Below are 27,677 nucleotides of genomic sequence, written 5' to 3' on the forward strand. Positions count from 1 at the left end.
ATGGACGTACATCTAGGTTGTTTCTATGCCTTGGCTATTGTGAATAATGATGCAACCAGCCTGGTCCAAGCTCTTAGTTTGTCTTTCAAACTTTTCTGAGTGTGCAAGTTTCCTTCTTTGCTCTTGGTGGCATCCATTAGTTGAGGATATACCAAGACCTCTGTGCCCCAAAGGAGAGAATTACAGTCAGCACCTAGATGCAGGTTGATTGGAAGCTGGATCCTTAGGCAGCAGCTGGGATAGTATATAGGTAAGTATAGCATATGCGAAATTATGAGATGGGTATTTTTGCCTGCTCCCTCTGTGCCGGGCCCAGGCATATAGCCAACAGAGGGGTTTGCTGTACTTGTTAAGAACATTCCTTTGTTTGCTACGGTCCTGTGGGACTCATGAATATAAGCCCCATTGACTACTAGGACCAGGAAATTGAAGGCCCATCTTGGGTAGCAGCTGCAAAAGCTGGGGTCACAGATATGTATACAAAACCCTTCCAGAGAGACACTGGCATCTTGGTGTTATTATTGGAGTGGGCTGGAAGGAGGAGGTGGGAGAGTAGTGGCCAGCTTCTCTGGTCTCTGAGGAAAATCACAGCCAGCCCCTAGTGTCTGCTACATTAAAAGCCTGACCATCAGACAGCAGGTTTTAAAGCATGCAGGGAAACCCCTTTAAAGGAAAGACTGGAAAATGGGAGATTTTGCCTGCTCTTTGTGCTGAGCCCTCGTGGGTATAGGGCAAGTGAGTGCTCATGCCCATAAGAATTGTTTGTTTGTTTGCTGTAGTTTTGTGAATCTCTTGGACGTAATCCCACTGGCATTCAGAGCTAGGTATTTTGGGAGCCCTCCCTCTGATGGCTGTCTTAAAAATTGGAGTCCTAGGTGGGGCACCTGGGTGGCTCAGTCGGTTAAGCTTCCAGTTAAGTGCATGATCTTTCAGTAAACAAGTTCAAGCCCCACGTCAGGTTCTGTGCTGACAGCTCAAAGCCTAGACCCTGCTTCAGATTCTGTGTCTCCCTCTCTCTCTGCCCCTCCCCAGCTCATGCTCTCTCTCTCTCTCTCAAAAATAAAAAAAAAACATTTAAAAAAAGTAGAGTGCTAGATAGGAGGTCCAGCCCTTCATTCTGCAGGGAGAAGCGGGGAGTGGGGGGGGGGGGGCTCCCTCTTGATGTGGTGCTGCTGTGCCAGGGGTGGGGTCTATTGCAAGAGTAGCCTTTCCTACCCATTTTGATGTGGGTCTTCTCATTCATCCTGTGTATAGGAATCCTTCAGCTGGTTGCTGGCAGAGAAAATGGCTCTGTGTTTAGCTGTACATTCGGGGCATCTGGGGAGCAGAGGGGGGCTCAGGAGCCTCCCAGGTCACCGTCTTGGTTGACTCTTGCAATCTATGCTTTATTTTCTGTTTTTTATTTCTTGAGGATCCTCCATACTGTTTTCCATGGTAGTTGTACCAATGTACCTCTCCACCAACAGGGCAAAAGGGACTCCTTTTCTCCATCTCCATATGAATTCCTTGTATATGTTGGATGTTAGCCCCTTATTGGATGTGTGGTTTGCAAATATTTGCTCCTATTCTATAGGTTGTCTTTTCATCTTGTTGACAGTTTCCTTTGCTGCACGGAAGCCTGTTAGTTTGATGTCATCTCGTTTATTTTTTTCACTTTTGTTGCCTTGGCTGTTGGTGACAAATCCAAAAAAAAAATCACTGCTAAGACCAATGTCATCAGCTTCCCCCCTATGTTTTCTTCCAGAAGTGTTACAGTTTCAGGTCTTCACGTTCAAGTCTCTAATCCCTTTTGAATTGACTTTTTTTGTGTGGTGTGATGGTGGTCCAGTTTCATGTGGAAACAGTTTCCATGTGGCTGCCCGGTTTTCCTAGCACGGTTCCTTGAAGAGGCTGTCCTTTCCTCATTTTGCACTATCAGCACATTGGCCAAAGATCAGTTTACATTAAATGTGTGGGTTTACTTCTGGGCTCTCAATTCTGTTCCACTGGCCCATATGTCTGTTTTTATGACAGTGCCATACCTTTTTGATTACTGTAGCTTGGTAATACGGTGCGAAATCAGGAAGTATGATGCCTCCAACTTTGTTCTTTCTCAAGATTGTTTTTGGCTATTTAGGGTCTTCGGTGCTTCCGTATGAATTTTAGAGTTGTTTTTTCTATTTCTGGGAAAAATCTATTTGGTAGGCATCACATCGAATATGTAGACTGATTGGAGCACTACGGACATTTTAACAATATCAACTTTTCCAATCCATGAGCATGGAATAGCTTTCCTTTACTTGTTGTTCACTCAGTTTTTTTCATCAAAGTTTTATAGTTTTCAGTGTATGGATCTTTCCACTTTTTGGGTAAATGTATTCCTAAATAATTTACTCTTTTTGATGCCATTGTCAACGGGATTGTTTTAAAAGGAATTTTTAAATATAATACTTCTAGACCAAAAAATCTCTGGGTTTTTTTCCTCAAAATGTATACAATAATATATTCATTTATTTTGGTGATCCGGGCATTCTAATTCTTTTTCTCCCTTTTACTACTACGCTTCTATATAGTTGGCCCAGCATCACGTACTGTCAGCAGCCCCTAGTATATATGGAGAAACATATGTTCTTTTTTATATTTATCGTTTTAAGATCAATTTATATTTATTTTTAACTATGAGTTGTTATTTCCAACCTGGTAAAATTATTTTAAAAAATTAATCCAGGATATGAAAATCACCCTACTCAAATGAATTATTATTTTTTTAAATTTATTTATTCTGAGAGAGAGAAAACACAAGTGGGGTAGGAACAGAGCAAGAGAGAGAGAGAGAATCCCAAGCAGGCTCCCACTGTCGGCACAGAGCCTATCTCAGGGCTGAAGCTGAAATCAAGAGTCAGAGGCTTAACTGACTGAGCCACCCAGGCGCCCCTCAAATGAATTATTTTGACAATTTAATGCAGAATCAGATTATGAAGGGCTTCGCATGCCCTACTTAAAGTTTAAGATTTTATCTTGAAGGCAATGAGAATGTACTAAAAATTTTTAAGCAGTGTGGTGAAATAGATAGCTTATTGTTTTAGGAATTTGATAAAACTTGATGACTAATTAGATGTAGTGGATAAGGTGGGAGGAAGAATCTCAGAATGCCTTCTATATTTCTGGCTTCGGTATCTGGGTACATAGTGAAAGGGATCATCAGTGGGAAGATTGTGTGGAAAAGTGCTAACGCTGGATGGAAGAAGGCCCATTTGGTTTGTATCTACAGAATTTGTGAGATCCATACATCTCTTGAAGGTGGACATGTTATGTGTGTAGAAACGCTAGTTTGAAACCCAGCATCAAGCAGTCCTAGCTCCTAAAAATCTTTAATCCTTTGGTTTCCATGGAACTTCTGCTTTCACGGCCCTGCTCTCCTGGGTTTCGTTCCACTGTAATGTTGAGCTTTTCTGCCTTCACCAGTGGGTATTACAGAGATACTCTGAGCTTTCACTGAGGGCCATTTCTCTTCAGAGATTTCACTCTTGCCAATGACCTCAGCTACCTTCTCGGGGCATGATAACCACAGCTTAGGAGAAACAGTAAGAAAACTTAGGGGCAGAGAGCTAGAAGGAAAATCAGGAAACAGTAAAGTAATGGAAGTTTCTAGTGGGAAATCTGAAAAGTCAGTTATTCACAGCATAACATTGTAATTAGAGATAAAGGAAAAGGAACTGCAGAGGGTCCTTTGTTGGGAAAACAAGGCCACCTTTATCGGAACAGAGCCCCATTACAGTGCACAGTGCTTGCATCATATTGCAATGGGTGACAGGGGTGTGCTTGAGGCGTAGGTGACAAGAAAAAGAGTGCACACAGATTAATTTGTGAACAAAAATGACAGTGTATAGTAGAAGGTTAAAGGAGCAAGCTAAATACGTTGTATTCTGGGGTGCCTGGGTGGCTCAGTCAGCTAAGGGTCTGACTCTTGGTTTTGGATCGGGTCATGATCTCACAGCTCACGGGTTGGAGCCCAGCATCGGGCTCCATGCTGCTGGCACGGAGCCTGCTTGGGATTCTCTCTCTCTCTGCCCTGCCCCCCTTGCAGTCTCTCTCTCAAAATTAAGAATCAAAAGAAACTTTAAAAAAAAATAAAATAATAAAATAAATAAGTTGTATTCCAGAATTTATATCTTTAATAAAAATGGTAAACATGATGCAAAAATGTTCGTTGAAAAGCATTTGAGAATAACGAGATTGTTTTATTTCATTGTATTAAGAAAAATAGACATGATGTCTTCACATGTCTCTCCTCAATATTTTGTGTTGTTGTTTAGCAAGAAAAGGATAGTTTTCCATTTTCTTAAATTTGATGAGCGATGGGTTTTGAAAGTTGGCTACAGGTTATATTATATCACTGCTTCTACTAAATTATATTAAGATATATATTGACATCACAAAACATTCTCAAAGCAATTCAGGTTAATTCACTCCCACAAATATGTATTGATTTTCTATTGAGAGGCATTTATTGTGCTAGGTGAGGAGATCCAAATAGTGATAACTACAGTCTCAAAAATACAATGCAGATAACCTGAAACTTTTTACATGATGTGGTAAAAACCAAGATCATAGTAGTAGGTGCTGTGAGCATCGACAACGGTTCATCCAACCTAATGATTCAGGCATGAGGTACACTGATGCAAGGCTTCAAGAAGAAATAGATATAGCCCACCAAAGCAAAGCAGAGAGAGGGTGTTCAAGACAGTACAGTATGAGAAAATTACAAATATATTCCACAGTGTGTTACATGAATGAGTCCGATTTACTGAAGCATAATGTGTAAATCATGGGAGTCAAGGCTGAAGAAATAGACAAAAGCAAGTTTATGGAGAGCCTTGTATGCTATTATAAGGAGCTACTTTTTTTAACTTTGTAAGGAGCTATACTGTAAGGAGCTACACTGGAGTAGTATGGTTGGAATTCAATTTTTAGAAGACCGATTTTATTGCAATGAAGAGCAGGAAAGATGGTAAGTTGGGAGGTGAGAAAAGAAATTAGGAGGATAATAACCCAGAGGTGATATGACCAAGCCTGACGGGGATGTGTAATAGAAATGGAAATAAATATAGGAAGGATTCAAGATAAATTCAGATGGTAAGAGAAGCAAGGAGTGTTTGGTGATGGATGAAAGGTGCTGTGTGAGTGAGGAAGTCCAGCGTAACTTGCAGGTTTCTGACATTTAGTGACTCGGTGGGTGACAGTGTCATGAACCCCTATGGCATAATAGGAAAAGAAATAAAATTTGAATGGAGAGGAAGGGCAGAAAGTGATGAGTTTACTTTGGACCTGTTGAGTTTGGGCTACCAGTGGAGGGTTCAAGTGGTTTTGTCTTTGGATTCACAAACATGAAACTGAGCTGAGAGGTCAAGGCTGAAGCTACAGATCTGAGATCACCATTTAAACGTCACTTAAAACCATGAGAATGAATGGGAATGCTTTATTAAGGCAGAAGAAACCTGTATGGCTTTCACACTGACCATTCAGGTTCCCTTCCAGTTCTTTCTTCTTTAACAATTCTACTTCACCTTAATGGAATCTTACTTGTTTGACCGTGTTGTGGTCTAGGAGGAATGCCTCCATTTTGATTTCACCAAAACATGGAAACTTCTGCTAGTAACGCTATCTGACCGTGGTCTCCGATTTTCTGTTCTTACCAATGTATTGCTGACGTAGCCTCCTTTACGTTATCTACTCCAAAAGTAGCTATACCTTTCTGTATTTCTTCTATAGTAAGGGCTCACATGCTTCCTGCTACCAACAGAATGGTTTGGAGAGGGTGCTGTCTATATTAGTCTCCTATGACTGCCCTTACTAATTACTAGAACCTTGGTGGCTTAAAGCAACATGCATTTATTATTTTACAGTTCTGGAGATCAGAAGTCTGAAATCAATTTAACTGGGCTAAAATTAAGATGTTAGCAGACTGGTATTCTTTCTGGAGGCTCTAAAGGAGAATCATTTCTTTACCTTTTCTAGTTTCTAGAGACTCTCCGTATTCCTATGCTCATGGAGGCCTTCCTCTGTCTTCCAAATGCATGGGGTCAGCCTCTGCTTCCCTCATCCTACCTTTTTCTTCTGCCTTTGACTTTCTCGTTTTTCTCTCATAAGGGCCCTTGTGATTACATCTGGCCCATCAGGCTAATATAGGATAAACTCCCCATCTCAAGACCCTTAACTTAATCACCTCTGCAAATTGCCATGTAAGGTAACGTTTACTCGTTCCGGGGATTAGGATGTGGACATCTTCCCAGGGCCACTCTCTAGCAACCACACTGTCTATGACTAGAAATGAACACAGTTGCTAGCCCTGAACTGTGGTAGTGCGTACAGGCACTATGAATACAAATAAAGTAACTGGCCATACATAGATTTAAATAACTAAAAAGAAGCTAGTACAATAACCTCAGAATAAGTGCTATCAATTTGACTTGTACAATATCACTGTTTCTAAATAATTCTAGGAATTATGTGAATTTCATAGCCAGCCAATGTAATAGGCATTGTTCTTTTTCACCTCGGTATCAAATTCTCCTTCTTTTTTTTTTTTTTTTTTTAATTTTTTTTTTTCAACGTTTATTTATTTTTGGGACAGAGAGAGACAGAGCATGAACGGGGGAGGGGCAGAGAGAGAGGGAGACACAGAATCGGAAACAGGCTCCAGGCTCTGAGCCATCAGCCCAGAGCCTGACGCGGGGCTCGAACTCACGGACCGCGAGATCGTGACCTGGCTGAAGTCGGACGCTTAACCGACTGCGCCACCCAGGCGCCCCCAAATTCTCCTTCTTAACAGCTCCCTGAACTTGTTTTACACTTGCCAGTCACGGATCATTATGGAAAGGTGATACATCCAGGTGCCTGCCTTCCATTCTGGAAGTCGAAGAATCACATGGTTTCTCTCCCTATGCTGGCACAGCCAGGGAGTTACTGCCCGACTGAAGTTTGGCCCGTCAAATGCTCTACCCTGTGACTTGACGCTTGATCCAGTAATGTGAGGTCAGAAGAAACAGTTGGCATTTATCCACGTTGACCATGTAGCACAAAACCAAAGCACTTCTATCTTTGAGGCCTCCTAGGCCTCCAGTATTGCCGTAAATCCTGCCTGGTTCTAAGACTGCTTTCCAGCCCTCCCTTCAGTTCTGGAAGTTTCCATGTCTTTCCAAAAAATTACTTCTCTTAAGTTAGCCAAACTGGGTTCTGTCGCTTACAGTTAGAAAACCCTCATCATCGTAGTGCTACATAGATACTATCATTGCTAGGGTAAGTCTACCATATGAATTTTGTAAGAAAATTGATTTTCCACTCCAAGTAATTTTATTCACTAATGTCCCCTAATTTGAGTTAGGGCAGTCTTATTTATATGGCCTCATTAAAATTCTATGGATTAAACATATTTACAGGTTTGGAAGGGCAAGGTAGTTGCTTTTTACAGATTAGGAAGGCTTATTTTTTTACTTTGCCTTTTCATGGAATGTTATTTGAAACATTAGGTGCCTCTCTGTAACCATTCTTGAACTGGCTGGGATATCTTTTAGAGGCTTGTTAAAGCACTGGTGATCATGGTACTACACTGCTGAGGGTTTACTTCCATTTCCTTGGCTGTTTAGTGGTTTAAAGTTTTTTTTTTTTTTCTTTTTCTTCTTTAATGGAAAATCACTCAGTGAAATTGCGGAAAAGCGATTATTTATCTGAGTCATATTTTTATGGAAACCGTTTTTCACTTCTCTGCATTTTTAGAAGTGTTTCCTTAAAAAGGATATGCTATTAATATTTATAATTAGATATCACACAAAGCAGATGCTAAATCTTATGCTATAACTTTATGGGTAAAATTACATAAAGAAGATTATATACTCTTTGGCATAATATTCTCTCTGGAAGCTATGGAACAAACGACATTGTCCACGAAGACACCTTTTTTTTTTTTTTTTTTTTTTTTTTTTTGAGTAGAGGAAAACAGGAAGACGGTGATTAACCACGATTATTTTAACTATTATTCAGAACAGTGTACTTAAGTGGGTAGAGCAGGAGCTCAATAAATACTTAATTGCCTTTTCTCTTTGACCCACGTCTCAGTTCACCTATTCACACTCTCTCTAGTCTTACTCTGAAGCCACGTGGATTCTTCGCATTTACAGAGCACTAGACGCCCGGTCCTCGGCCTCTGTGAATGGGCCTGGCTTCCAAATACACATGGGGGTGGATAGTGAGTGGGGAGTTTACTGAGGTCGGAGGACGGGAGGAAAAGGGATTCCTTTTCGTTAATACCGAGAGAACCGGTGGAATAAATATCGTGTAACCTAAGCCACACCCACCCACGCACCCAAGAGCCATCTTTGTGTAGACAAGGGAAACTGAGGTTCCGAGGAGTAACTGAAAGTAATGGCACTGGGTTTGAACGTCCGTTCTTGGGAGTCTACCCTGTCTCCTCCCTGGCGATTACTTCTTCAAAAATTCTGGTGGGGACCCCGAGGATGGAGAGCAGAGGACAGGAAACCCCCTCTTCGCCAAGTTGATCTCGTGTGAGAAAGAACTGTTGTTACGAGTTCCCCCGAGCCCCTGTCTTTAAAAGACAAGGTTAGGGACAACGGCTGGCAAGAGTAGAAGAGCAGGTTCAATTCCCCGGAGACTCTGCGCCAGGGGACGGACGGGGCACGCCCACTAACGGGGGGCCGCCTCTCGGTTCCGTCCCAGGCACGCGGGGCTTTCCCGTCGGTCCGGTTTGAGTGCGTGTGAGTGCACTCGCCACCGGAAGGCTGAGCGGGCAGAGGCCGCAGGCCAAGAGCACGCTCCGGGAGAGGCCGGGCGCCTCCCCGCGGCCTCGGCGCACGTGCCTGGGCTGGGGCCAGGGCGAGTGGCCGCGCCGTAGTAGCTGGGGCGGGTGGGAGCGGCTGGCTCCGGGCCGCGGCCGCCGCCCGCCCGCCGGCTCCGGTGGTTGGGCGGAGGAAGCGCGGGACTCCTCCTCCCCACCGTATTAACATGCACCCAGGGGCGGGTGACCAGCCCAGCCTCGCCGCCCCAGCTCGCCGCGTCCCGGCGCTCAGCCTCCGCGCCAGAGGCGAGCGCTGCGCTCCGGGCGCCGCAATCCCGAGGACACGGCCTCTCCGACACCTCCGGCCCGGCGAAGTCGGCGGCAGCATCGGCGGGAGCGGTCGCAGCCGCCTCTGCTCCTCTCTCCGTTGCTTCCCGTCACCTCGCTGAGACCCTGTCCGGGCCGCGGGGACACCCTTTTTCGTCCTCCCCCCGAGGCTCGTGGGACCGACGGACGGACGCAGGGATCCAGGGCCGGACTGCGGGCAGCGGCAAGGTAACGCCGGGCTGCGCTGCGGGGCTGGGGCGTGCGCGCGTGGCGGCAGCAGCCGGAGCCCGGGCCGCCGCCAACCACCGCGATCGCAGCGCGCTGGGTGTCTCTTGACCGCCGCGCGGTCGCCGCTCCTCTCGCCCGCGGAGGGACGATGGGCTGGGCTCCCTTGGCCCGCTTCTCCTTCGCCATCCGCCGCCTGGGGCGCACTCCCGGACCCCCTGGGGACCCCGGGAATCCGGGGGCCAGCGCGCCCCTCTCCGGGCTTGTGGTCCTGGCTACTCCCTCTTGGGGCCCGGGGAGGGGACGGATTTCTAATTGCGACAGGGTCCTGGAAGGGGGAGGGGAGAACACTAGTTCCCGTCATCTCCACCGGCCAAATTCACACCTCCCCCCGCCCCAACCCCCGGTGCACCTTGCAGGGGAGGAGGGGGCTGCTCACTGCAGGGGAGTTCTCGGCAGGCTCCTGGGTCGTTTGCCAGGCAAGTTGTTGCACTTGGGTTTTTAGGTGACATTTTGGCTTTGGTTGTGGAGAGAGCCTCCTCCCGTGTGTGTGTGTGTGTGTGTGTGTGTGTGTGCGCGCGCGCGCGCGCGCGCGCAAGAGAGAAAGCCAGAGAAACAGAGACACAAAGAGAGACAGACAGAAGCTCGCAGGGGGAGAACGAGACACAGAAAGAGAGAGACACACACAGAGGACGGGATTCAAGGGGGAGGTCACTGTAGAGTCGCCCCCCGCCCGCGGCCGAGGCCAGTTCCCGGCGAATCGCGTGGCCAACCTTGAGACGCGGTATTTAGTGAATTGAATGAGCGGGGCTGGAGCGGAGACCAAACCGGGACTTCTCCTCCGGGCTGGGAGAGATAACAAATTGCACTTTCATTGAGGGGCGGCTGCAGCTGCGGGAGGGACCTTCGGAGGGCCGCTGGGAGATGAAGACCCTGCATTCAGGACTCCGGCCGCGGCGCTCGCTCCTCGAGGAAGGCGAGCTGTCCCTGCTTCACCCGGTGGCCCCCGGGAAGCCGTGGGAAGCGGCGACCCGCTGTTCGGGTGCCCGCGCCTCGAGACACTGAGTGCCTGTACCGGAGCTCGGCTCGCGCCCTCGGCTCCCGGGCTCGCCTTCCTCCGGGCCACTAGCGCTGCGGAATTTTCTGTCTGAAAACCGGAGGGGGCGTGCGGAGGGGAGGGGGTATGAAGTGGCCAGAGGGCCGGGACAGGGACGCGGGTGGGTAGATGTTATTTCTTTTATGGACCCAGGCAGGACTCTATGTACACCCCTGACACAGTGAGCCTGGCTTGGGTTCCTGAGAGATCGATGCTTCCTGCCTCCCTTGGCATAACATGGGAAGTTATGGAATTACAAAGATGAAAGACATATAATTAAAGTAACAATTAAGAACAGATCTTTATCTTTTATGGTGTTCATGAATCATGAATGGCTTTGTAAAGTGAAGGATCGATCTGAGTTGTAGTCAGGCACTGGGATGAGGAATGTTTAGAGCTAGGAAAGCGATTTTAGGACCCAGTGCAAACATCTTGCCAATTTATTTTTACCAGGGAGGACCTAACTGCTTTTTGAATGTTATTTATAGCAGAATTTCAGTTTCAGGAAGCAACTTTCTATTGGCCAATGTAATTTTGCATCTATAGCAATAGTCGTTATTCCAACTTGGACGGAAATGACATAGAAGCAAGAAATGTTAGAAGTGTCTCAATTTACATAATGTCAAAAGGATAAAGTTTTCTTTTCTCAAATGTTTACAAAGGAAATTCAAAGCCATAAAACCACGTTGCATATATCTATGCAAAATATATGAAATTTAAGTGGTCAGGTCATAAAAATTACTCAGTTCAGAAAATTTATATTCTGTCATAAAGAGGAAATAGAGAATTTCATGGAATCTGATATCAGTAGCTGTGGTATTAATTTCCTTTGGATGTATCACTTCAGTTTAAAGTTGCAGCAGGTGAAGACACTGCTTTGCAATATTACAAGTTTCAGATCTAAAATCCCAGGACTACTTTTGAAAAACAAAACAAAACAAAACTGACTCGCTGAAGAGAAAATGCTACTTGAATGAGAAAAGACTTGAGCATATTTGCAAATATAGGACATTAAAAAAATTATACCTGTCTAGGGGCGCCTGGGTGGCGCAATCGGTTGAGCGTCCGACTTCAGCCAGGTCACGATCTCGCGGTCCATGAGTTCGAGCCCCGCGTCGGGCTCTGGGCTGATGGCTCAGAGCCTGGAGCCTGTTTCTGATTCTGTGTCTCCCTCTCTCTCTGCCCCTCCCCCGTTCATGCTCTGTCTCTCTCTGTCCCAAAAATAAATAAACATTAAAAAAAATTAAAAAAAAAATTATACCTGTCTTTCTATTTCTCTGTATGTATCCATTAGGGTTTCTATTCTGTTTCCCAAATGAAGTATCTTATTTCAAATATTATAGGCAACATAAATGTTGGCACAATGAACTGGTTAAAAGATTCCTTAAAAAGCTGTGAAGTGATTTTCTGACAAAACTCTTCAAATAACACATACGCAGTTGTGCTTTTGAGAGATAACAAGTACATGAGTTTTCCCTATGGGGAATTTTCTTTAATTTCTCCTCCAACATAAATTTTATTCTGCCAGGACTAAAGCCTTGATGAAACATGTCAGTAATTATGGAAAGCAAGACCTTCTTCTCAAAGTATTGCATACCCCATATAGAGAAATAGCCTAAAACTAAGCGGTGTTCTACTTTCTAAATCCTTCTAAGCTTAAATGTCCTTTGAATCAAACTTGGAAAGATGGGTTGCATGCATTTTGATTTAACTCTGTTAGGCATGTGTGCCTTCATTCCATAGCCAACTAGATTCATTGCTTTTTTAAATATAAAATTAAAACTAGGAAGAGGGAAGCTGAGTTCATACTAATGACTCATTTAGAGATACGTAGCGTGATAATAGTTTCAGCTACAACTTAATCGAGGCAAGGGCCATATTCTTTGTATAGCAACTTCTGGAAACAAAAAAAAAATCAACATTCTGATTTCGATTTCATATAATATTTTGAATTGAGAAAGAATAACCACATGCTATCCAAATGAGTGTTTTTATAGTGAAGTTTGTATGATAGACGCCACCTCCCATGATGGTGTCTTCTTGATTATTCCCACAATTAGCTCCACCCTTTATCACACCAACTCTGTGCCCCGCAGAAGTTTTCCTTAGGAAGCATTCATCGAACCGGAGGATTTTTATGAAGAGTTCATCTCTATAGAAACCACACTTGCGTCTCTTTGCCTAATTTAAGGAAACAATGCTGTTGTAAGTTCTTTTGTTTCTTTTCTCTTTTTCCTTGGTAATTATCTCCCCCCTGCTAAAGGAGCAGCACCAAGGAAAGCTGAAAGCCTACCCAGACTTTTCAGAAATCTCAACACGCCCCACCCCCTACCTCTCATATTTACTATCTATGCCTTACGTGTGTTGTATGTTGTTCGCTTAATGTGGTTTTCATTTTAAAGAAGCACAGTCACAAAAGACAGAAACACAATCACAAGAAGGCCCTTTTTCTAGCATTCTGAACATTTTTGTGCTGCTGAGATGCTTGGAGTTTCAAAAGCACACCATGTCTTGTGCTGTCCTTTATTTCCAGAGGATCCTAAGAGCTTGTAAGTCTCCATTTTCAAAGAAAGGGATCATTTCACTGCCCATCCCCCCCACCCTTACCTTTCTCCCTGCCTCCTTTTTATTTTTATTTTTTTAATGTTATTTATTTATTTATTTATTTATTTATTTATTTATTTATTTATTTTTGAGAGAGAGGAGTGGGGTAGGAGTAGACAGAGAGGGAGACACAGAATCCGAAGCTGGCTCCAGGCTCTGAGCTGTCAGCATAGAGCCCAATGTGGGGCTCAAACTCAGGAGCCATGAGATCATGACCTGAACCGAAGTTTGAGGCGACTGAGCTACCCAGGTGCCCCTCCCTACCTCCTTTTGAAATCACGGGGAATTTGTAGCCTGGTTCCTGTTACTGCCCAATGGACCTGGCTGTCACAGATGGGTGGTCTTTCAGGAATTAGAGAGATGTTCCTTCTTCTACCACAGTCATTTGCTTTCGTTTATTAAACATCTGCTGACATACCAGGCCTGACATACCAGGTATCAGTTCCTTTTCTTCTAACACATATTTGTTTTAAGCAAAAAAAAATTGTAATAGAAAACTAAATATTAAAAACGTGTATAATATACCATTAATACATAAAGCAGTCGAGCGTTTATGTACATTTACTACACACACACACACACACACGTACACACACAGGAGGTTGGTATTGCATATGAGTTGTGTTGACCCATCAATTTTATATTCTTCATTCTAGTGAATGGCAGGGGCCAGACAGCTGCTGTACCGGTGAGAAACTAGAGTTATTCTCTTCCTTTATGGAGTTAAACATTGGTGTTTATTGTTTTTGCCTTCCAGTAGGAGTTCATGATTTGCAGGTAAGAAGTGCTATCCCACTTCGGAAGACCAGCTCATGCACAGAAGGCCCTCTGGCCAGCCAGCCGTAGATTTCTGGCCCAGATTCTTGGACCTTTTCTTGGGTAGATGAGAACCAGTGAAACTGGGATGTGATTGCCCCCCTTGGGGTTGTTGTGATGAGGGATCAGGGTTCTGGATCTGCTGTGCATCTTGGCTCACAACGAAACTGTTCATGTTTATATTCTCTTATCAGAGTTTGCTCACCCGATGTCACTGACAATTTCTAGATCCTCTCTCCACGTGTTTTTGTTGGGTGTGCAAGCAGCGACACAAAAGCAAGCCACGGAGAGTGTAGTTTGGCGGTGTGTGAACTGCCCAATCCTGCCAGATTTTCTTAGTATTCATCAGAGCAGGGGCTTATCGAAGCCCTGGATAAGCAATTAGGAAATGAGGGTTCCCATTAGGGCCGGTTCCCTCCCCGGCTTGTGTGTCCCAGTCCGCACCCTCCCAGTCTGCACTGGGAGGGCTCAGAGACATTTAAATGGCTCCCTCAGGCAGCTTGTGGGGAGGTCTCTCTCTCTCTCTCTGGGCATGTTTCCAGCTCTGCCGCTTTGCTCTGTGACACGGTTTTGGCTAATTTGAAAACATCTGCTAGAGTAACTTCCCTTTTCATTCTACTCCTGGAGACCGTTTATTAGTATATGATGGGAGGACTGGCATTAATCTTTGCTCTGACCTCAAGATTACACCCTTTCTCTGGAGACCCTTTCTCCCTCAGTTTCAATTTCAGTGGAAACTCGGAGGGAAGTCTATTTCTGGACTAGAAATCTCCCTGCTAGATATCACTGAGATTTCTTTACAAAACACACGCTGCAGTTTCAGAGGCAAATGGCATTTTGATCTTGTCTCAGACTTTGCAAACAACTATTCCATGATATGATTCATCATACTACTCTAGTAAAAAGGCAATGCGTAGTCACTCCCTTGGAAGCTCCTTTCCCAGACATTAACCCAGAAGCAGAATAACCTTTCAGTCTTTCAAACAGGGATATTCTTTTCCCGTTAAAGCCCAAGGGGTGGGGAGGTGGGAGTGGGGTAGGGGTGGGGAGGGACCGGACCTTGAAGCAGTAACATATTTAGAAGTTGATTGTGTGAGCCCTTGCCTAGGCAATTTAGAGAATCGCTTGGTTCTATAGCTCCTGTGAAGCAGCATAAGATGTCTTTTCCCCACTCTCCCTGGCACACTGTTTCTTACATTATTTCCTCTTTCCTAGACCTCAGCTGAAAATTTAATATAATCGGTGAGGCTCTCCAGTTGAACGCAGCTTTACTGCTTTATACTTTTCTTCTTTTCGCGGTCCTTCTCCAGTAAATAACGATGCTTTGACTTTTATGATTATCCTATCAACTGTCTTCCCCAATGAACTGTGCATTCCATGGGATCAAGGACTAAATACAGCATTTCACCAAATGTCAGCAGGGCCCAGCACAGCCGCTGGCACTCAGTAAGTGGTCAGTAAACAGCAGTGAAGTGAATGAATGAATAAACCCATGAGGGGATGCGGATCTGTACTCTAACTGTGTAAGGACCAGAACCCTGAGGGTAGTATCATGCGGCTTTTAGAGGCCCCCTGCAATCTTGAATCCTGCATTCTCTACTCTGATAACACTTGGAAGACACAGGCCTGATCCCAGCGTGGCCAACGTGTGCTGGGTTAGTTTTGTGCTAGTTTCCCAACCAGGGAAACTGCAGTCTGCTGGAAAACTGAGGGAGGTTCTGAAGTAAGACAGGGATTAAGAAACAAAACAAGGGGCGCCTGGGTGGCGCAGTCGGTTAAGCGTCCGACTTAAGCCAGGTCACGATCTCGCGGTCCGTGAGTTCGAGCCCCGCGTCGGGCTCTGGGCTGATGGCTCGGAGCCTGGAGCCTGTTTCCGATTCTGTGTCTCCCTCTCTCTCTGCCCCTCCCCCGTTCATGCTCTGTCTCTCTCTGTCCCAAAAATAAATAAACGTTGAAAAAAAAATTAAAAAAAAAAAAGAAACAAAACAAATAACACAAAAACAAAACCTCCCACCCCCTACCCTTCCTCGCCTTTCTTACTTGAAATAAGCGAATGAATAGCTTAACACCCCCCCCGCCTATGTTTTGAGTGCCCCCCCCCTCCAAATGTAGCACTAGCTCTGTTCTCCCTGGCCACCCCAAAGGACTGAGCACTCCCTCCTATGTCTCTGTGGCATCTGGTACACATTTCGTAGTTTTGTATTTCATTGTCTGTTTATGTGCCTGTCCACCTCTAGGAGACCATAAGCTCAGAGACAATGGTGAGTATAGGAGCCGCGTATGGAAGGACATTGAAAGACTGAATCAGACCACAAGGATGAGAGACCAATCTAGCAGAAAGAAGAGAAGTGGCTACAACCGACTTTCTTGCTTGTGCCTGATTTCTGTATATGTCCTTAGAACCTGCGTGGGGTGTGGCTCTCATTCATAGGTGATGCTGGAATCTGCCACTTAAAATTAGGTGGACTCACAGCCTTCTGAGTAGGTTCATGATTTTTTTTTTTTATACTAGTTTCTGGCCAGGCTTGTAGTATATTCCGTCCCACTCTGTGCTTCTGAGATCTTGAATGATGTGGTGAGGTGGGCCACCCTCGTGGATACGCTTAATCTGACACGTGACACCCTGCTTTCGATGCTCGATCCACTGTTCAGCCCTAAATGAGGAAAAGTAAGACTTAACACGGACATGGCTCATGTTGCTATAAACTATGATGTGCAATAATTTCTCCAGATCTGTTTTTCTTTTATTGATGTTTTAAATTATCTTGCTTTGATGATAAGAATCCTAAGGGTTGTAGATGGTCGATGTAGATCTTGGCGTGGATATAGCCCCCACATATGGGCAAACAGACAAACAAAATTAGAATATCTCCTGTGTACTCATTAGCGTGCAGAATACAGAAGTGGAGACACTGTTCAAATCCTTGGGTGGCTTAAAATCTAATCCAGAGGATAAGATTAACATGTAGAAAATAATTAGTAAGAACATGTTATAAAATCAAACTAAGGGCTCAAATGTCTGAGACCAGTCATACTTATCCTGGGCTTTTAAGGAATGACAAAGCTCAACAAAGGACGGGATCATTGGATCTGTCTTCCTGGATGGGTAAGAGTTAAATGGAAGGGATGACTTTTCAGATAAGGCAAAAACATTTACAAAGACATGGAAATGCAAACCAACTTGGTGTATTCCTGGTTCAAGGAGATGGTTCTCTGCTCTGGCTCCTCTGATGCATTTGAATTAGACCTGGAAATGAATTTGATTGAGAAGCATGGAGAATGTTTAGAGTTGACAGGAACCTTGAAGGATTTGGAAGAGACGGTGATACAGAGAAGTGGCTGGCCTCTTAAACTGATGGAAGTAGGTCCGTCTACCACCAGATGAGAACCGAGAGAAGTTTTAGGAGGCTGTTGCATTAATTGGGGCATAAATGAAGGGAACCGGGTCTAAGGAAGTAACCATGGGAGAAAAGAAGACATGAAAAATATTTCGGAACAAATTTCAAGTAATATTTGACTCATTTCTCTTTTACCCTATACCTGTGTTGCAAACTATTGTTCAATTCTTTGTTGTTAATTACAGATTATTGTGAAATATTTTAGTAACACCAAAAAATTAAATATTAAAATAAACACCTATGTATTCACCCCCCTCCAGATGGTGGAACAAGTCATTACACATACTGTTAATACTCCCAGAGTCCTCTTTCTCAAAGCATCTCTCCCCTCAATGGTACTCTCTATTAGAGGCATACCTCCGAGATACTGCAAGTTCGATTCCAGATGACCACAATAAAGTATCACAATAAAGCGAGCCAAATGAATTTTTTGGTTTCCCATTGCATTACATTATGTTTACACTATGCTGTAGTCTATGAAGTGTGCCATAGAATTATTTCTAAAATAGACATATATATGCGTACCTCAATTAAAAAAAACTTTATTAGTAAAAAATACTAACTATATTCTGAGCGTCCAGCAAGTTGTAATGTTTTTGCTGGTGAAGGGTTTTGCCTTGATGTTGTGGCTGATGACTCATCAGGAAGGTTGGGGTGGCTGTGGCAATTTCTTAAAAGAAGACAGCGATGAGGGGGCCTGGGTGGCTCAGGTTGAGCGTCTGACTTTGGCTCAGGTCAGGATCCCATGGTTCATGGGTTCGAGCCCCACATCCAGCTCTGTGCTATCAGCTCAGAGCCTGCTTCAGATCCTCTGTCTCCTTCTCTCTCTACCCCTACCCCGCTCGCTCTCTCTCTCCCTCAAAAATAAGTTAACATTAAAAATATGGTTTTTAAAAAGAAGACAATGAAGTTTGCCACATTGATTGACTGCCTCCTTTCACTTGAAAGCTTAGAGGTCGTTGTAAGGTTGTTAACTTTCCTAATTTCAATATTGTTGTGTCTCAGGGAATAGGAAAGCCCAAGGAGAGAGACAGGGATTGGCTGGTCGGTGGAGGAATCAGAACACACGATGTTGAGGGATTAAGTTCATCATCTTGTATGTGTATGGTTCATGGTGCCCCGGAACAATTACAAAGTGATGGCAGAGATCACTGATCACTGATCACCATGACAAATATAATAATAATGAAATGGTTGAAATATGGTGAGAATTGCCAAAATGGGACAAGAGACCTGAAGTGAGCAAATGCCGTTGGAAAAATGGTGCCCAAAGATTTGCATAACGCGGGGTTGCCACAGACCTTCAATTTGTAAAAAAAAAAAAAAAATGCGATAAGTGAAGTGCAATAAAACAGCATATGCCTGTACTGAATTTTTGTGTTTATCATTCGCATGCATTTCCTTATGCTTTGCTATGTATGTGTGTACTTAAGCAATATAGTCTCACTTTGCTGTTTGTAAACTATATAAATAGTAAATTGCTCTGTAGGCTTTTTCACCTTACTTTAATGGATTAGTGTTTTGTGGATATATGTAGATCCTTTTTAGTCATTTCTACTGCAGTGTGGTATTCCATTGCATAATATATCATGTTTAATGTATCAGTCTTCTGTCAGTGGGCAGTCAGGGTATTTTCCAACAAGGCTGCCGTGAACATTCATATATAAACATGTCTTGTGCTAACAAAGGAGACTTTCCTTAGCATATCTCCTTAGGAGTGGAATTATGGAAGGGTGGGATTTGTGCCCTCACCTTTAGTGGATAATGCCAAATTACCAAAAAAGTATTTAACTCTTTATACTCCCATCGGCAATCTAGAAGAGCCCCCTTTCCCTCATATCTTTGCCAGTATTTGGTGATCCATTTTATTTTTTGCCAGGATTATGAATGTGAAATGATGGCTCCTTGTAGTTTAAACGTGTTGCTTCCTGACCGACTGTTAGTAATGTTGACTATTTCTTTCCTCTGTTGATTACCATTCAGGTCTCTTTGGAATGCTTATTCATACATGCTGTTCATTCTCCCACAGCTTTAAAAAAGAGGTTATTGATTTGCAAGAGTTATTTATATATTCTGAATACCAGAGTTTTTCTCTTATCGGCATTTCAGCAATCTTCTCCCCACTGGTGGCTTGTCTTTTCATTTTTATGATGTCTTTGGACGAAAAGATTATTTTATTTTATGTTAACTTCCAGTGTAACTAACCATGTTCTATTAATTTAACATGTGCGATATAGCGATTCAACAATTCTATACATTACTCAGTCCTCACCATGATAAGTGTACTCTAAGTGCCCTTCACCTGTTTCATCCACCCCCCTCCTCCCTCTCCTTTGGCATCACCATTTCTCCATATTTAGGAGTCTGATTTTTTTGCTCTCTTTTCCTTTGTTCTGTTTCTTAAATTCCACATATGAGTGAAACCATATGGTATTTGTCTTTCTCTGACTGACTTACTTCACTTAACGTTATACCCTCTAGATCCATCCATGTTGTTGCAAATGACAATGTTTCACTCTTTTTTTTTTTTTTTTATGGCTAGTATTTCACTGTGTATATATGCCACATCTTTATCCATTATCTATGGATGGACGCTTGACTTGCTTCCATACCTTGGCTATTGTAAATAATGCTGCAGTAAACATAGGGGTGCATATTGCCTTTCAAATTAGTGTTTTTGTATTCTTTGGGATAAGTACCCAGCAGTGCAATTTCTGGATCATATGGTAATTCTATTTTTGATCTTTAAAGGACTCTCCATACCGTTTTTCACGGAAGCTGCACCAGTTCGCATTCCCACCAACAGTGCCTGGGGGTTCCTTTTTATCCACATTCTTGCCAACACTTGTTGTTTCTTATCTTCTGGATTTTAGCATTCTGACGGGGGTGGGGGGAGGCGATATCTCAGTGCGGTTTTGATTTGCATTTCCCAAATAAGTCAGGTTGAGCATCTTATCATCTGTCTGTTGGCCATCGAAAATCATCTTTTAATTATTTATTTACTTTTTATTTAAAACAAATTGTTTATTTATTCATTTTGAAAGTCGGGGCACCTGAGTGGCTCAGCGAGTTAAGCGTCTGACTTCGGTTCAGGTCATGGTCTCGCGGTTTGTGAGTTTGAGCCCTGCTTCGGGCTCTTTGCTGACAGCTCAGAGCCTGGAGCCTGCTGCAGATTCTGTGTCCCTCTCTCATTCTGCACCTCCCCTGCTCATGCTCTGGCTCTCAAAAATAAATAAATGCTAAAAAAATATTTATTTTGAGAGAGAGAGAGGGACAGAGAGAGAGGGAGAGAATCCCAAGCAGGCTCTATGCTGTCAGCATGAAGCCCGACGAGGGGCTCGATCTCACAAACCATGAGATCATGACCTGAGCTGAAATCAAGAGTTGGACGCTTAACCAACTGAGCCACCCAGGCGCCCAAAAAAATCTTTTTAAAATTTAAAATCGATGCATTTTTTTATTGTTTATGGTATAGATAAGATATCTTGTTTAAGAAATCTTTTCCAATTCTGAAGTGATAAAGGCATCATCCTTTCATATCTTATAAACTGTCAAAGTTTTATTTTCTCGTTTAGTTCTTTAAGACTTTCTTATCAATGGTCATTTTATTTTTTTTATTTTATGTTTTTTAAAGATTCTTTTATTTATTTTATTTATTTTTTGAGAGAGGGAGACAGAGAGCAAACTGGGGAGGGGCAGAGAGAGAGGGAGACATAGAATCTGAAGCAGGCTCCAGGCTCCGAGCTGTCAGCACAGAGCCCGTCGTGGGGCTCGAACTCATGAACAGTGAGATCATGACCTGAGCCGAAGTCGGAGGCTCAACCAACTGAGCCACCCAGGCTCCCCTCAGTGGTCATTTTATAAAACCTTTTATTATGTTACAAATTTGGGCAAGACATATGACTTCTTTTGGTCTTAATTTCTTCCTGATGAAACGAAAGTTTGGACTAGTTGTGTTGTGTGAATTCTGCGGATGCTGCTTGACTTTAGGGCTTCATCATTTTATGCGTGGGATACACAGAAGTCTCCTAATGGCACTTCTTGTCTGCAGGGTCTCCTGATTACACTGGATCTGGGCTGACTTTTCAAAGAACAGTCCAAGTCTTTGTGAGGCTCCTCAGACTTTGTCCTTGAGACCACGAGGACGGCAGTCACGTCCCTTTGCACTTGCCTGCATCCCGTAGATCTGAGCACAAACCAGGACCACAGTTGGCTGTCAGACACGTGGGTGGGATGAATGCCAGAGACACAGCGGGCTCCCTTCGTTGCTTAGCTCCGTTTCTTAACCAGCCCCTTACATGGAACCTCCTTTCTGCCGTAGCCACCCCTACTTGTCATGACTGTGCCATTCTGGCCATTCTCTCCTCTTTATTTCTTTTCATGTATTTTGAATTCTGTCTACTTGACAGATTCTCCTAGGGCTAGGACAAGGAAAATCAAGGATTCTTTCCCCTTTCATGTCCTTCTAGATAGTTTGAATGTTTTACCACAGGCAGGGATTTCTTTTAAGATGGTTGTTTCAAAGCCCTCTATCCTGGAAGGCTGGTCAAATCTCACCTCTCACATGAAACGTTTTATTATTTTATTTTATCATTTATTTTATTTTATTTGGAAGTATTTATTTATTTTCAGAGGGGGGAGGGGCAGAGAGGTACTAGGAGAGACAGAGAATCCCAAGCAGGCCCCATGCTGTCAACGCAGAGCCTGTTGTAGGGCTTGAACCCACAAACTGTGAGATCATGACCTGAGCCCAAATGAAGAGTCAGGTACTTAACTGACTGAGCCACCCAGGCACCCCACGTGAAGCATTTTCTAACTCTAGCCCAAGGTAAACCGTCTTCTGAATTCGAGCTGCATTTTTCCGGATCATTTACTGTTTACATTTTAAACCTTTTGTGTGAATACTCCTAGATTTTAAGCTCCTTTAAGGGATGTGTTTGCTTAGGTAGCTTTGTGTCTCTCTAACGCCTAAGGACAAGAGCCAGAAGAGTGGGTTTTCAATGGGTCATGGTTGCTTTCTTGAAGACTGGTAATCAGCTTGTGGAGATGACATCAGCTGAGTGGAAATTTAGAGTGTGAGGACACTGGGATTAGTGAATTGCTGGAACATGTAAGGATTTGGGAAAAGAAGCTCATTCTTAGTGAACTGAGCTCTATTTTGTGTGTGTGTGTGTGTGCATGTGTGTGTGTGTGTATGGTTTTTGTTGTTGTTTGTTTTCGTTTTTGTTTTTTTGGAGTTAGAGAGCTTGTGAGCAGGAGAGAGGGGTGGAGCATGATAAGCATGAGGGGGGCTTGATCCCACAACTCCAGAATCATGAGCTGAGCCAAAATCAAGAGTCAAATGCTCAACCAACTGAGCCACCTACGTGCCCCTGTTTGTGTCGATTTTTGAGACAAATATTGGACATGTCCCATTGGTAACTTGGAAAACATTAAAACTGAGGGTTTTTTTTGGGGGGGGGGTGCCTGGGTGGCTCAGTGGGTTAAGCGTCTGACTTCAGCTCAGGTCATGATCTCATGGTTCATGGGTTCAAGCCCCCCGTCGGGCTCTGCGCCGACAGTTCAGAGGCCCGAGCCTGCTTTGGATTCTGTGTCTCCCTCTCTCTCTGCCCCTCCCCCACTTGTGCGCGTGCATGCACTCGCGCGCTCTCTCTCTCTCTCTCAAAAATAAACATTAAAAAAACAAAACGAAACTGAGTTTTAGGAAATAACAAAATTTGAGATGGTGACTAGGGAATTATTGCTGGAAGGTGATCAGTAGACTCATGATGTTAGCCGCTGTTTCTGTGTTCCAGATAGGGGTGTTCCCCCAACTCCCTTCCTGATTCTACTATCCTGAGTCATCTAACTAGCTAGATGACTTTGGGCAAGTTAATTAATTTTTCTGAGCCCAGTTTTCTCATCTGAGAAATGAGGATAATTAAATTTACATTTTGGAATTTTTGAAAGGAGTAAATGAGCCAACCTATGCAAAGTATCTGGCTCAATGGTGGGCTCATGGTGAGTACTTAATAAATGTTGTTATTAATGATATATTTTATCTGTTAGAGCTACTGCCAACCAACCTTTTTATGTCAAAGTAGCACCAAGAATTAAAAAACAAACAAACAAACAAAAAACTTGTGTACTCATGAAATAGTTCTTCTCTTGTAGAAAATTCCTAGAACTTATTTCATAGTCCTTTATTGTCTGTCACCGGTGACAGGCAAGTCACTTATAGGATACAACTTTCAGTATTGCCTTGTATGCTCCGTATGCTAAATAAATATCTATAGGGAAAGAAGCCCCCAGCCCCGACAGCCCAGCCTTGTCTGATGCTGCGAGGAGATGACAAAAAAACATCAAAATGGCATCCTTCTTCCCAAGGCAGAGGAAGTGTGTGACAATTCAGTTGTGAAACAGTTCAGTGCATTTCAGGCAACATCCAAAATGCGAATTTTAATTTACTCTGACCAAAGTACATATTGACTGTAGGACAGGGAAAAAATCCAAAGGCTAACCCAGAAAAAGGAAGCTTTGCTGGCTCCTTACAGAGGAGCACCTCCGTGAGGTCATGGTGAGCCCTGAGTAGTTGTACATTGGCAGGTGGGGCGCACATGTGTTCGGATTGCGTCCACCTTCCCTGCTCCGCGGGGTGTATCTTCTGCCTCCCTGTCAGTGCGTGTTCAGTCAGCCCACAGTTTCTCCTGGAAAGGGCTCAGTGGATGAAAACCAGTAGAAATCAGAATGAGAGCTTCAATAATTGATCAGGTGGAAGAATTCTGTTCGTTTGTTTGTTTGTTTGTTTCATTAAAGGACATGTTTCTGGGCAGTTGTATCTACATTATTTGGGTTTAAAAATGTTTTAATCCATTACGGTAACGCAACATTTCTTATCTTGTGATTTAGGTTTAAAACCCCATAGAACATCATGCAAAACACTTTTTCTCAAGGAAAATACTTTTTTTTAAAGGAATTCTTTTGAGTAGAAATGCTGGCACACAGAAAGTGTCTTGAGATGCTCCCTAGAGAGATGATAAAGTCACATTAAATGCAGTTTAAATGTTGGCGATACTAATTGACAGATAAGGCGTGTTCTAAAGATGTGCTTATAAGATGGATTTTTGTGGACATCAAACAGGATTATCCCATAGAAATTGTGCTATATGGCGGTGGCTGGTTTCTAAGATTAAATTTCTAGAGTATTTTAAACCCATTTTCTACAAACAGTATTACTCTAATGAATACCATATCAATCTGAAAGTCAGGACTTTATATCTATGAAAAACAGGAATTGTACATTTGGACCGGGAATACATATTACTCCTTCTACCATGGAGTTAGGGGCTCCCCGCTTCTGCTGCTGGTCAGATACTGGATGATACTCCAGCCATACTCACAGAGCAATGGTTTCCATTGATCCGGGACCGGAATCCATCGAGGGGATGACGGAACCTAAAGTTCTTACTCATTGACACTCATAATTGTTAAATGTCTACGTTTACATAAGCTACTTCTCTACTTAAGTTTGAATGAGGAAGAAAACTCTAGTATAGAGCAAGAAATATATGTTACTGATAAGTCAGATGTCAGTGGGTTAAGAGCGATAGGTAGAACTGTATTTCTTTGTACTTAGGTCATTTTTGCTAGATTTTTTTTCTCTGCATTTCAGATCCTGAAGATGCCCACTATGGGATGGTGGGAATTACCAATTCGTTCATTCACTCATTGAACCAACAACAATTTATTGAAAACTTAGTATATGCCAGGCATTATTCTAGGTGCTTTGAATTCAGTCTTGAACAACAAGGACAAAAGAGACATGCCCTTGAGGAATTTACAATCAAGAGGGAGGAAACAGACTATAAACAATAAGCATAACGAATACTTCTTTGACAGTATTAGGACGATTAACAGCTATAAAAAAAGGATCAGTGGAAAGGGATTATTGAAGGACTGTTCTCTGATAGATTTCTGGTAGGGAAGGAAGTGAGGTGTTTTTTTGGTTGGTTGTTTATTGTTGGTTTTTGTTTGTCTGTTTGTTTTGAACTCAGACCTTCACTTGAAATGTGAGGATTTGACAAGCCTCCAGGCGAGGTGTGGGATTATTTTCACTGCTGTGTCATTTTCCCTTCTCTGTTTTAACAGCTGTCTCTATGCTCCTCAGAAATGGTATCTACCATAGCGCGTCATAACTAGGTGTGGTTTTTAGTCTCCCACCATGCTATGAATTATAACATAAAGCATGTTTCTCATAACATATCTTCCTGCAACAATACTTCTAGCATAATAATGGTGATTGCATATCTTACTGAAGCCTTGCTGCATGCGAAGCACGTTATGCCAGCCCCCTGTAGAAAGTGATACGCTTTATGGAATATATTCTTAGACCACAGAACTTCCATGGCTAGAGCTGATCATTGAACTGAGGTCTGTTAGCGCTAGGTTCTGTACTCCCCTGGTGCCTAACCCAGTGCCTGGCACTTGGCTGCCCTCCCTCCAAGAGATGTAGAGTGAAATGGGAATCAAATAAGCTGTAATGTTGTGAAACTCCTAACTCTCAGAAGTGTGAGTCCGGTTGCCTGCAAGTTATAACCTCCTCTAGTTTTAAATCAATTGCCTTTACAGCCTAGCTGACCCAAGAAAGCAGTAGTTACTTGGGAATTTCTTAGAGGGACACTTTGCTTATTTTTCTTTAATGTCTTCCTCCTGTTTCCATAGATCTCATACCTGGAGAACACACAAGAAATAGAATTACTTCTGTTGAAATCACGACCTTCTAGTTGGAAGGCAAAACTACTTTTGTTCTATAATGTCCGTCATTGTAAAGAATCTCAGTGGGTCCTTTTTTGTTTTTATTTTTTCTGAGTTTTCCCTTGAGTTTGACTAGTACCTGCTTCAGTGGGTTCTTTGAGGATGCAGGATTTTGATGACGTCAAGAACCGAGTGCATAAATAGGCTGTGTCTGGCTTGACATTTGCTTTCTACCTGTTTTCTCCCTACTTGTCAGAGAAATTTTGCGTGACAGAGGTGAATCTCAGTGGGACCTTCTAGGGGGGTGACCATCTGCTCGCTCTGAAGAAAATCAGTCCCTTCTTTCCAGGAAAGGGTCTGTTGGCTGCACGAGAAACTTGAGCTGTTTCCCATTGAGTAATCTACTTGAAAGGACAAATGAGAACATTCCTCAAAGACAAAGAAGCACAAACACAGATGAGGTCTTCAATAGGGAACACAATTTAGAGAACACAATTAAACCTGACACATCAGTTACAAGATTCAGATTAGGACTTCAGTGGCGAGGGGAAACAAAGATGTTAGATCATCCTCCTAAGATAGCCCTGGAAGAAAGAACTTCTTGCTTCTCACTCCTTAGGGTTCTTTGCAATCCAGCCAGATGGAATTAAAAAACGTCCAACTGTTTAAGTACACATTGGTAAGTCAACATTGTCATATCCTTAACTCCAGAACAAGGTGATTCGACTGACTTATAAAGCAGTGGAATGCTCCTTGAGTGTTTTTTTTTTTCCACTCTAATTTTCTAAGAAATTGGCAAGTTGACTGTATGAGAATGTATAAGTATCTCTACCTCAGATAAAGTATATCTGTATATCTGCCAGCAGATAACAAGCTGAAATGAAGAAAGGTACATGTAAAACTGAATGCCTTTTATGAAGCATTTTATAAATGAAATATCTTAAATCTTTCTTCCCGTGTTTCTATATAGATCATCTCTAATACTTTTTTGTTTAGAATTTACTCTTCTGACCCCAGATGCATTTGAATGTCCAGACTGACAGAGCACATAAACTTAGTGAAAGTTCTAGACAGGTACTAGTAAATGTAATGTACTAATAGTAACGCATTAATTTGTTGAAGACAGAAAATAAACGGCCAAAGGCTTGGCTACATTTTAATCTACAGGGGTCCTACACTGAAATTCGAATTCCATTCTTATTAGACATGTTCTTAAACTTAATTTGCATACACATGTATGGAGTACACAGAAGTCAGAACATTTTATTAGAAATTCTATAATTGAAATGGAGACGTTCACATCAGACAGTCACATATGTTCAGGTAAAAGTGTAAGAGTAACAAATATCTGCTAAGGTATTTTGTTCCATCCGCCTGGAATTTTGGCTTGTCCCTCCTCGCGACTCCTTTTCACGTGACTGCTTTTTTCCCCCCTCATTGATGCCATTCTTTTTTTTTTTTTTTAATGTTTATTTTTGAGCGAGCACAAGTGGGGTAGGGGCAGAGAGAGAGGGACAGAGGATCTGAAGTGGGCTTTGCTATGACAGAAACAAGCCTGATGTGGGGATTGAATTCATGAATCAGGAGATCATGACCTGAGCCAGAGTCAGACGCTTCATCAACTAAGCCATTCAGGTGCCCCCATTAATGCCATTCTGGACCACCATTTGAAAAAGGCTTCAACCTGCCCCCATTATTCTCTTTCTCA

The 27,677-nt window shown here is 43.1% G+C and overlaps 1 protein-coding gene across 8 annotated transcripts in view; it reads left to right on the forward strand.

The window, feature by feature from the left end:
- Window positions 1-9,010: 9,010 nt before the first annotated feature.
- Window positions 9,011-27,677, forward strand: part of DLGAP1 (DLG associated protein 1) — a 902,804-nt gene continuing 884,137 nt past the window's right edge. For all 8 annotated transcript variants that reach the window (XM_045459777.1, XM_045459780.1, XM_045459781.1 and 5 more), the window contains exon 1: window positions 9,011-9,325. The gene's annotated coding sequence lies outside the window, so the exon portion shown is untranslated. The remainder of the gene's footprint in view (window positions 9,326-27,677) is intronic.

This window comes from Leopardus geoffroyi, chromosome D3, assembly GCF_018350155.1.
Source record: "Leopardus geoffroyi isolate Oge1 chromosome D3, O.geoffroyi_Oge1_pat1.0, whole genome shotgun sequence".
NCBI classification, from domain to species: domain Eukaryota; kingdom Metazoa; phylum Chordata; class Mammalia; order Carnivora; family Felidae; genus Leopardus; species Leopardus geoffroyi.